The sequence below is a fragment of the Cygnus atratus genome, chromosome 27, assembly GCF_013377495.2.
Source record: "Cygnus atratus isolate AKBS03 ecotype Queensland, Australia chromosome 27, CAtr_DNAZoo_HiC_assembly, whole genome shotgun sequence".
Lineage (NCBI taxonomy): Eukaryota > Metazoa > Chordata > Aves > Anseriformes > Anatidae > Cygnus > Cygnus atratus.
In genome coordinates this window covers 4,225,840-4,238,159 of record NC_066388.1, presented here as the reverse complement: position 1 = coordinate 4,238,159, position 12,320 = coordinate 4,225,840, and positions in this window count along the sequence as shown.

Sequence of the window (12,320 nt, the reverse complement as noted above, 5' to 3'; positions counted from 1 at the left end):
GCTGTTCCTTCCACCCACTGCTTAGTATTATCACATTTCACAGGAGTGTGAAGTATCTGACACAAACAGAGCTGGGATGCTTTGAAAAAATGCTACAAGCACCACCTACACCTTGCTGCAAATGTCAACAGGAATCAAAGAAGTTCATTTCCTATGCAAGCGAAGTCTTCAAAGCAAGCCCCCCTCCTGTTTTCAACCAAAGGGAAATGCTGCTGCTGACTGCATTAGGCTCTGGAAAAGACACAGGTGGGATAAACAAAGGAATGTAAATTGGCCGAGGGCATCCAGCACTCTTTCATTAGGTGGCTCGAATCTCCTGGTTTCCAACAAAAGCTCCCTTTTGAGTGTCTTAATTTGCTTTACCTTGAGATGGCTTCATATGAACACCGGTCCTCTCGTGGGACCAGCCTGGTGCTGGGTGGCTCCTTCCTCTGTTAGGTTCGGTCACTGGTGGTGGCTTTGGCCGGAGTTGGAGCTAGCTGAAAGCTCATTTGCAGTGCCAGGGTTTGCCACCTAGTGTTTAGGCTAGCACAGGGATAAACAACACCAGGCGTTAGGAAAATGGAGCCTTTTAACATTTCCCGATGACTGTCCATCCCATTTCCTGTGAGATGATGATAATGCGAAGGCTGTCATCACGTAGCTGCTCTCCTGTCCCTCTTCAGAAGAGTGATTTTGGAAAGCATCATCATCCTATACCAGCTTGGACAAAGGTCTTGCTGTGATTCTCTGGGAAAAAAACAAAAAAAAAAACCCGGTGTTGCTCAGATGCACCCCAGGAGGCACGACAGCCTTTCAGTGTTTTCGCGTGGAGTGTGATTGTAATGGTGTCAGTCAGCACACGTTGCTAATCCCAACCTGCTTATAGAAACTGGGGATGCTTCAGAGCCTGCAGCATCCCCTCGGCACCCCGGATGGGACTGCAGCCTTTCTGCTCCCCTCTGATGTGTCCCGTTCCTTTGATGTGGCGGAGTGAGCCCTGATAGGGATGAGCAGCCTCCGGCAATTGCACTGGGAAAATTAAACTTCCCAGATCTTGAGAACACACAGCAGAGAAAAATGTGTGAAAAATTGAAATGACAAGGTTATTCAGGTCATTTCTTTAGACAGCTTCAGCCTGGATAGGTGGCAAAGTAAGGAGAGCAGCTGAGATCCCTTCTCCTAACAAGGAGGATTTACAACATCTACTTGAAGCCCAAAGCACTCTCAATTCATGGGCCAAATCCTAAGTTTTGATGGGCATATCCCCACTAGCTGCTTTTACCTCGTTTTCCCCTTCTGTCCCCAAGTTCTTGCAAAGACTGGGCCCTTACCACGCCATCACTGTCCACCTTAACAGGGCTGCTGATTTTTATGGGCCCTTTCTGCTTCTTCTCACCAACACGTGGGTCCCAAAACAAGTGCTGGCAGGTGGAGCATCCTGGGGCACAGGCAACGCCAAGCTCTGAACTTTGCCAGGGATAAAACATAGTGCTGTGGCATCTCATGATCCTTAATGGCAAAAGCATGAAGCCAAAGAACATGCGCGTTCCATTTTAAAGAACTCCTATTCTGTTTGATTGAAAAAAGTGAAAAAATCACACAACAGCTCCGTGCTGCACTGTACTGTGTGGGAGGACCCAGACTCCTCAGCATGGAGACATGGAAGAGCTTAATCCTACACCTATAAGGCACAGCTGACACTGTTTCAATGGAGCAGGGTATCAGTGCATCTGTCTCTGGAGCTCCAGAGAATTAATCATTCAAAGTATTTTACATGCAGACTCACTTCTTTTGTTGAAGTGGAGATTTGTGGGAGAAATCCAACTGTAAAAAAGGTTTTCAGGATTTTATCAGAGCCTGGAAAGCAACTGTATTTCATTTAATTAACTTCTAATTTTCTGTATCTGTTATTTGGCAGAAGGGTTGTGTTTCTCTCTCTCTCTCTTTTTTTTTTTTTCTTGTTTTTTTTCTGTAAGGAACATCGGAGGAGTATTTCCGACAGGAGTGGAACAGATTGCAGAAAGTTTCCCAACTCAGCTCCATGTGTATTTTTATCATGGAGGTAACATAGCATCATCCAAATACAAATAGGTAAAGGCTGTTAGATAGAAGACCAGTAAATTGGATCATTTTCCTAAGCTGCTCGCTTAAGGGGCCTCCCAAATAATGTTTTGATCCTCACTTTTTTAGGACACGGGGAACAGCAGTGTGTGCAGTAAGAAAGAGAGGCTGAAGCATGGAAAAGGGTCTAAGGAGCTGGGAGAAGGCAAGGAGGGAGGGACCTGGTACTCAGTATCTCCCCCTGCCCACCTAGAGCATGGGATGAAGCTATTAAATCATTTTCCAAACCAGACGTTGGGGCTGCAAAACATAAACTACCCTTTGCTTGGCCAGCACACTTTCTGTGCACTGGTGCTGCTTCTCAGGAGGGAATGCAGGCTGTGGAGCAGGAGCCTGTCTAAACATTAAAGCTGTTTAGGTAAATACCAGCTGGCTTACTCTGTCCGGTTGGTTAGCAAATAAAAGCCTCTATTTTAAATTAGCGTTGCACGGAAGAACAATGTTTAAATAGTTGCATTGTCTTATCCTGGAAAATAAATAACGTAATGTGGTGGACTCCTGGGGAGAATGCTCCAGCTAAACTGCCGAAGTCACCAGGAGATCAGTATCGCCTCTCAGCTGCACTGCGGGATGAGGGATGTCAGCACAATTAGGATGATGCAGCGGTGAAAGGAGGCACAGAAAAACGCTTCGCTCAGGTTAGCCAGCGGCAGAGGCAGGGAAAGAAATGCAGCCCAGGCTGGCAGCTGCTAAACTCCCTGTCTGCTGGGGACAGGGGGCTTTGAGAGCCCCTAGCCCAAACCTCTGACTTGCACGCTGATAAACTCCAGCCTCCGGGGCTGAGCCCCCTGCCAGGTCTTGCACCTGCGTGTGGCAGCTCCAGGGTGGGAAATTAAAGGACAGCCTGAGCCCATCCTTCCCTTTTTCCTCATGGCTGTTGCAAGCTCTTTTCTGTTTATATTTGAAGAGCACTAGAGGGCTGCAGAGATCTACGTTTGCAATTGCAGACACTGGCATTAATGCAGTATCTGTACTTTGGGGCCAGTTGCTCCGGTTCTTAAAGGGAAGCAGACAGCAGGGACGTGGGGATGGGATGGTTTGGGTTTTCCTCTCCTGCAAATAGGAGACTGAGGTGTTGCTGAGATGCAGCCAGGTGAGGAGTTGCTCACACCTGGAGGGGAACAAGAAACAGGTGGTTCTGCTGCAAAAAACACAAAATAGTTCAGGTTCATCCCCAGTTCAACCCCCCTGCTCAAAGCTTTTGCAGGGCTGTGTTCCGCTGGGTTTTCAGCATCTCCAAGGGATGAGATGCCACAGCCTCTGTGGGCAACCTTGTTCCACTGCTTGACAGCTCTCTTACACACAGAAGTAAGCTTTTCTTTTGGAGTATATTTTTCTTTTTTGCTTAAATATGGATTTTCTATGCTTCGATTTGTGCCCATTGCCTTTCCAGCAGACCCCACTGAGAGGAGTCTGGCTCCATCCTCGGACTGGCAACAATGGCGCAAGGCAACTGTGTTAAAGGGTGATAATGCTCTATGTTTAACTAAAAGAAAGTGACAGAAACCTTGAGGTAAACAGGTTAAAACAGGAAGACCAGCCTAGAAAGGGCCTCATGAGACTGCGAGGCCAATCCTTGTGATCCCAGCCACGCACCTTTGCTCGCTGCTCTGATGGCTTTTTTCCAATTTCCAGCCTTTGTTGATTCTGGGCTGGTTTATGTCGTGGTGCCAGTGCTGTCCTTCAGGTTCAGTTTTTTTTTTTTTTTTCCCTTAGGTGTCCTGTGCCTGTGGAGCCTACAGAAAACAGTTGTTTGGTTTCTCAGTGTTCATTCTGCTGAACTGCACAAGCCCAGCTCCCCCCCAGCACCACAGCCGCTCGGTTCTCTGATCACTCGAGTAGTTTTGTTATCCTGTGATCCACACACAGCCTTTTTCCTTGTCTTTGTGGGAGTGTGGCCGTGGGGGTCCACAAGCCCCGTGGGTTGGTGATAACATCGGAGTCTTAACGTTGAGGCCAGGAGGAATGTAAAGAGTTTAGAAGAAACACAGAAGGGTGATTCAGGAGATGTCTTGCTGTCTCAGACTGCTTTTCTCCAGCCGTTAAGACATGGAAGTTGCTGGGTGTTTGCTCTTGCTGGGCAAAGTTGTTAACCAGTGAATAGTTAGTGGAAAAGTACTGCTGTAGAGCGAATGGCGTAAGAAGGGTGCCTGTCCTCAGTAAAAGGAGAGCTGAAGTTATGCCCTCGATGTGAGAGAGTTGAAGTTATGTCATCAATAAAGTAGTAGCAGTTACTGATCCTGAAAGAACCCTGGTGTCTGTGTGGTCATTACGCCACAAATGACACCCGAACAGGGACCTGAAGAACATTACACCTCAAACAGCGTCCGAACAGGGACATGAAGAACAGGGACAAAAACAAAAAAGGAATGAACAAGGACAGGCTAGCAGAACAGGGACCAGGACAGGAACAGGGACACTGATTGTCTCATGAAGATAGGTTCGGCCGAACTCAGCAAACAGCTCACAGAAGCTCATGCTGGAAGGAAGCTCATACTGAGGGAAGCAGACCTGCGCACACAACTGCCCCTCACTGGCCAAAGGTAAGCAGTTGCACGCTATGGGGAATCATATGTCCTTAGAACCAAAGAACGTCCTGGTAACCTTCCAGTTTATTCCCGTTATTACGAATCAGACAGTTTACGATCCTGAAATATGGGACCAAACTGAGGTCAAGCTTTGGGACTCTGCTACTAAAAACGACAAGGTTCTGGCGGGATTACTCGGCACCTGGCGATCAGCCTCTGAGGCCTTAAAGAGCCATGTGGGACCACAGTCAGAAACGTGCTGTTTGCCAGATAGTGAGGGAGCTGTGGCCTTGCCCACCGACCTGCCAGCTACGCCATTGCTGCCCCCTGCTGCTACTGCCATCACAGGCCTTTGCTGTTGCGCCCCCTGGTGAACTGAACTATCCTTTTGATCCAGGCCCTAGATGCCCTGAAAACGAACGGAACTGTTTCCCTTCGGTCTGGGAGGAATAAGATGCATAGGGCCCGAAGGCCAAGTTGCTTAACAACTTAAAGCGATAGTAAATAAAGTAATAGCAGTTACTGATCCTGATAGAACCCTGCTGTCTGTGAGGTCGTTACGCCACAGGTGCCATATGTGTTTTTAGGGCCCTAATTAGGGTTAGGCTTAGTGTTACAGTTAGGGATACGTTTTGGGTTGTTTGGAAAGAGAGAAGGCTCAGAGTCCTGTTGTGTGTGGGGTTGCATAAAGGCTCCCCAAGGGAGTGTACCCAAAGGCTTCCGCTGGGAGCACTTTTTGATGGGAGAAAGTGGCGCCGTATGTGTTTTTTAGGGTTCTACTTAGGGTTCGGCTCAGTGTTCCAGTTAGGGTTACATTTCGGGTTGTTTGGGATGAGAGAAGGCGCAGAGTCCTGTTGTGTGTGGGGTTGCATAAAAGACACACAAAAGGAGCTTGAGCTTTCTCTCTTTTCAAACAACCCTTACTGTAACCCTAAACCTTTCCCTAATTATAACTGTAATAAACATATTTCTTTCTGTGTGCTTAATATGCAATGGAGTTGCATTAACTTACTATGCAGTAACCATTTCTGTTTGTTTGTGAAAATAAGAAAACAACCATATCTCTTTGTCTTTTGCTTTTGGCAAACATAGGGTGTACTAACTGGGAAGAGAGAGCATGTGCATGTATTTCACTTCTGTAACTAATTTGCTGCTATCATGCCATTATTTCAGGTATGCTATTTACCTGTTGCCTTACTTTTTACTCTTTAGAGTTATATGCTGCTTCCTGTTTAATGTTTGTATGGTTACTATGCATGAAACTTCTCTCTTCTTCTAGAAGGTTTTAGGCACTACCCTAATATAAACAGTAGTATAATATTTAAGAAATGAGTTCTTCAAGGTGTTGTCCACACTCTTAGAATGAAATGTTCAATGTAGCTTGTTGCTGTTCTCTTTAAGACTGTGATGAATTTATGTGGAAATACTTTTAGGGATGTAATTTGTGTGTGAGTTGCCCAAACACAAATAATGAATAGAAGGGGTGCTCTAAGAAAAAAGCCAACATCTGGGACTGTTCTGTCTGGTTCGTTCTCTGTGCAACTGTACTGATTGATTGCTAATTAGAGGTTAGGTGGGGTTCCCTGATTTATTCTTAAATAACAGACAGTCCCAAGAACTCTTCTTGGACAAGAAACTGACTTATTTTCCTCATGTAATTCTTGGACAGTAGGAAAATGTCACCTCAGTTTGGCATTGCATAACAGTATTGGTCAAACATTTTGTAAATTTGAAGTAGCTTAATCCAATTAACAAGCAGCTAATTTAGCATGACATAAACAGTAGATGTGTGACTCCAGCTTTGTTCATTAAAATCAACAGTAAGTCACTATCTTGACACCTAAAAGGTGTATAATCATTCACCATTTAATTAGCATCAGTATGTCAGGTACTCATTAGAATAATTGACTAAAGTCTTGCTTGTTGAAAATGGCTTTTTGCTTAATTTTATGCACTTAGGACGGTGTTTTCCATTTCACAAAAACATGTAGGCAGATCTCATGGGTCATCTGCATAATTTGTTTGCCAGGTTAACGTAGGCACATCCTCCAGTGCTTTTTGCAGCTTGACTGGTATAGCTTAGGCAGTAAGTTTCCACAGCTTCTTCTACAAAATATAATTTATGATGTTGTTAGGTGACCATAAGTAAAAAGCACAAGTTAACTCTGATGATTAATCAGAAATATAAAAACAGCTAAGTTAGCCAGCTTCAGAGGAATTGGGTCTGTGCAAGTCCTCCTCAAACAGTCTCTGAGTGGAACTGCTTTGGAGAGACAGTGTTGCAAAGACAGTTTATGAAGCAGTTGATACAAAAGATAGAAAGGCACAAACTATTTCTAATGAATGTACTTGTTTATATTAATAGTTTCAGGCAGTATCTGTTGGCAAAGATGACAGGACTTGTGGTGGGTGCTGCTTCCCAGCTTCCAGACTAGCGGGTGCAGAGTGATGCTTCTCTGGCCAAGGGGCCCATGACAGCTCCCAGAACAAGAACAGTATCCAGACTGTCATGCAGCTGAGAAAGTTAGTGTAAACTAAGCATAGTTTCATACCTTGTCCAGACACTGCTTGCTGTGGAAGTTCTTCATGGGTTAAAATTAAAACTTGCATAAAAACCCTGGGCGTGGGCTCAAGCCTAGTATTATCAGTGGTGTTGCTGTCTACCAAGAGCAAAATGCAGACCTCAGTGAATCTATGGGGCTTGCAGTGGACCTTGGATAAAGCCTTAGCTGAATAACGTGAAAGTGTCTCCAGGATAAAGCATCAGCAGCAAGTTTGTTATTTTGCAACATAATGAGCACTGTTTTTTTTTTTTTTTTTTTTAATCAGTGAAATTCATTGCAAATCCAATGCAGTATGTGACAAGTATACCTACGTTGAGCTGTCGTGACTCAGTCTCAGGAATGCAATTTAGATCTTCCTCTTTCAGTTGGTTGTTTTTTGTTTTTTAGTGCTTATGGTTACAGGTCATTTTACAAAAGAGGAAAGGAAGATTAGATATAAAAACAAATTCCATGATTTACATTTGAAGATTTGGGAGAAAATTTCACATTTTTACAGGAACTAAAATAGTGAAAGCAGTTTCAAAGTAAGTATGACAAGAAAGGTAGAATGTATTCCACTCTGCACTTGTATTTACATATATGTTTAAAAAAATATAAAAAGACCAGCATTAAGGTTGCAAATCATCCAATAAAAATAAGGAAGTAAATGCGTGATATGTGTGCAGTACAGACTAAAAGTAAAAGGTGAAATAGCAGCATGCAGAAGGCATCCAGTGTGACAGATTGAGCAACTGAACCCAGTACTCTGTATTAATTATATAGATATACTTGTACTGGTACTTAAGCTGACTTTGTTTATGTGAAGAAACTTTTATGTTTAGTTACTAAGTTTACAACTTAGTTTGATGCTACAGCCAGGTAAGGTGGTGAGACATCTGCCTGTTTCTGTACCGTTTCATAGTTACCTTGGGTCTTGTTAACGGAGGAGTCTTTCCACTCTGACTGTAGAGTCGGTAGCTACATCAAGTTTTGGAACTTGTGCCTGTTTTCCTGCATTATTGTGCTATATTACAGTGTCTGTGTCTCTTCTCTATTCCCATTGACTTTGAATTATTACACTAAGCATTATTATTCAGGTCAAATATCTAGAGCTGGCAGTTTGCATCCGTAGAGAGAAGAGGAAACTATGCCAGATTTTCTGTACCAGTTGGGCTGGTGGCTGCCTCTGCTTATCACCCTTCAAAGAGCATACTGTTCACTTGAGTATGGGCAGCAGGAAAACTGGTTGTGTTTGCCTGTTGTCTATTCCCTCTGACGACAGGCACTCCCAGGGCCGTGCAGTTAGTTCAGAGAACTGATGGAATGCAGCAGACACGTCACAGCAGCGCACTCAGCAGCACAGGCTGGGCAAATCATCTCTTATTTTAATACTTCAAGGGCCTCTCTCTGAAACAAATAGCATTGTCTCACAGAGTTAATTCATTTTTATAAACATTCACACCGATGTCTCTTCAAGGTGAATACCAATCATGCAAATGCCCAGGTTTATTTTTCCTAGACTCTCTTCCTGAAACAGGTAGGAGAATTGTCTGATGGGATCAGAACAACAGCCTATTTAGCAACAACAATGTCTCTGGGTTTTCATTCTTAGATCTCAAAAAACTTTTCAAAGGAATTTAATAGCATTTTTTTATATAACAAACATATGGTAAATAAATAAAACAGTGGGAAAAGGAGAGAAAGCCACCTTCTCTTGGGCCACCCAATAACTAACTTTACAGCCTGGAGAAGAACTGTCACTTGAGCTCCTTGCCAGAGATTTAAGATCAGAAATAGCAGAAGTGTGAATAGAAGCCTCAGTTCAAAGTTATATCCACTAACCAACACTGGTGTCTCATTTCCAAGAGTGGAATTAAAAACATGCACTGAGATATAATTGAAATATTAGCTACCAGTTTCCCTAAACTCTGAATTAATAGGACATTATAGCTGTTTGAAAACTTTAGAGATGATGGACTACCTGGAAGATGGTTTCATTTTGAGAAAGGAAAATAAGTTGCTAATTTCCTGGGAAATGAATCAGAAGAAGATGGAAGTAAGTGTCAGGCAAGTCTGGAAAAAGGAACTGTGAAAACAGCCTCTCAAGAGAGAGGTATAGAGATGACCTTTTCTTATTCTGGGTTCCTTTGTTAATGAAGGCAACGTTGTTTTAAAGTGCAGCAAGTCTGAACTTCCGTAGATGTGGTTTGTCAGGTCGGAATTTGGCTGGGACAAGACCTTCTATTACATGAGCCTCTCTATGAATTATAACCTTTAAATATTAAATACACTTCAGGTCAAGCTAGTCCAGTTTATGAGGCAGCAGGTACAGGGAAAGAAAAGTAAATACTTGCATTTTATGAGTGTAATTTCAATCGAAATTCCAGGTTTGTTACTCATGCCAAAATTGTATATAAAAATGCTATAGCAATCAAGGCATGAATCAAGGTTCATAAAGCCAACTTGAATCTTTAATGAAAATTCTTTCAAGGATTTGTTGCCACTAACAAATCAGCATCATTTGCTTTTTCATAGTCTAGAGGACAGACTGCTGTAACAAAGATCTCTTGCCAGTCTTATTTGTACGAGGTTAATCGCTGCAACTCCGAAAGTCTTTTCAGGGATAACAGTATTCATTGGAATACCTTTCCTGGGCATTTTCTGCATTTAAGAGTATTAAGACATATATAAATCAAGAACTTTCTGTGACTGAACCAATGGTATACTTTATTCAGGGTCAGCAAAACTTCAGCAATGCAAAAAGAACATGAACAGGCATTACAGATTTGATGAATATTTTGAATAGGTAAAATTTCTATCTTCAAAAAATGTTCTTCAAGGTAAACAAAAATGTACACAGATTTGATTACAAATTACTAAATGGCTATCAGAGAAGTGGAAATTCTCCCATGGGAAATAAGATTTCATTTTTCTTTCTTGATGTGATATTAAAAAGTGAAATTTAGGTAAAACATGGGGAAGAATTGCAATCGAACTAATGGAACTAAGAGCGTAACCTCCCAAATGGAGTGGATTGAAGACATCTCTACTAGAACAAACTGTGCCAAAATCAGCAGAAACATGTGGTCCACTTTTGGAAGTTCATGAGATCTGTATACAAATAAGTGCATGGCAAACTAACTCATCAAATTCTATTAACGGAAAATGCACCTTACAGAGATACAAATGGAATTTAAAAATATTTTGAGGGGAAGGAGAGAGAAAAAGGGGGAGTGGAAAGGAGCAAGTGGGCTAATATTATTAAACTTTTGATACATCTTGTGTTTCAACCGTCATGTTTCCATTAACTTCATTAAAAAAAATAGTTTACAGAACCTTAAGACTTTTCATATTATTCTGTCTCCAAGGTATTGATATTTCATAAAATGTCCATGGAAGGTCTTACATTTCTGTTACTGAAAAGTCTTACAGAGCTCTGCAGTCAAATGAATAAATTGTTTCTCTTAAATCTGTATTTCTGCAATGTAATGTTTTTGATTTAAGCAAAATCTGTTAAATTTTGCTTTTAATAGAAAACCAAAAAATAATTGCAGATTTCTCCTACAGAGAGTAAACATTTTGTTTTTTTTAAATATTACGCAGGACACTAGCATGAATCATGCAAATCTGAAGTGGTATTCTTTGTGGAAAAAAGTCCTCAGGATGCTTGATTCAACACTAATATTCCCTGCTTAGACATGACAATGTTACTGTTGGCACACAGAACGGTCGTTGTTTTCTGTGAATATCAAGCAAAGATCTATTGGATGGCTTGACAGCTGAAACAAAAGCAGTGGCCTGATTTGGGTGTTAAGGGAGCTGTAGAGATGTGCTATCTGAATGTGTTTCCTCTGGTATATTCCTGATAGAGAAATATTTGATGTGACTGGAAACATCCAAACTTTATTTGTGCACAGTTAGCTCTTCTTAAAAATTTCAAATCTTAGAATTCAGCAAGCATAAGATTTTTCCGTTCATCTAATGCATGTGTGTCTCATGCTTTCAGCAAACTACCACTGGTAGTTCCATGCATTTTTCTCATCTTTGAGATTGTTCACATTTTTTCCAAATGCTTCAAAATATTTTTTTTCTAGTTTTCCATGACTAATGTTTTTTTCTGCAGCTACCTCTGTTTCTAAGACTATGGCATTTGAGTAATCCAAAGAAACCGCCATTTATGCAGTGATGAAGGAAACATTGCTTTAGGTAGCAGTAAATATCCAGATGTAGCATTGATTAAAGACTTGCTATGATACCTACAGGAAAAAAAAAAGTCCATAGCAGATGTGTTTAAAGCCACTTTCATGAATTTTCAGTTAGTATTGTCTTATGGTTTCTTTGTGGTCCCTTCATCTGTCTCTTGCCTTTAAGATTAGATTTTGAACGCTTGGAGCAATCAGTAACTTTCTGGTCATATGGCAAGCATACAAAGGTGCTTGCTTAGTTTATGACTAATTTTTACACTCCTGTAAGAATCTAAACTTCAGGTTGGAAGGTTTACACTGTAAGGCTATTTGATTCTGGGTCTGATGCTGTGTAGTAGTTTCTAAATTCCTGGTGTGTGTTATGGCAACATAAGCTATTGTGTTACAATGTTATTCAAAAGTTCTCAGATATTTTCTTTTACAGTGGTCCAAATAAAAGTGAAAAGGCGTCTTCTCTCAGTTATATATTTGCTTTGTTTCAGTGTGGGCAAAACAGCTTGACTTTGGCATTTCAGTGGTAATATATGTGAAATATTTAAGAGTGAAGATAATGAAGTGGAAACAAAGCAGTAATATTTTGAAATATTTCTCCAAGCTAATATAGACAAAATCAAATTGTTTCCATGACTTTTTGAAAAGTATTAAATAGGCCTTATTTCTGATGGAAATACATTCCAGCTTGTGGAGAGAGGTGGGGAGGGAGAAGTTTTAAAGAAGCAGATCTTTCAGAGGAAGCTCTGATGAAAGTAAGATTTTTTTTTTTTTGTTTACACTAATCAGTAGTGGCAAGCAGGTGAGTCACTGAATGCTTTAAAAAAAAAAAAAAAGCACTTGCATTAGTAACTATACATTAGACAATGAGCAACAGAGTTAAAAATGGAGGAACCAGTGTAGCATAGGTGGGAAAAATGCAAACTCTCCCAGAAGAGTAGACTGTGTTC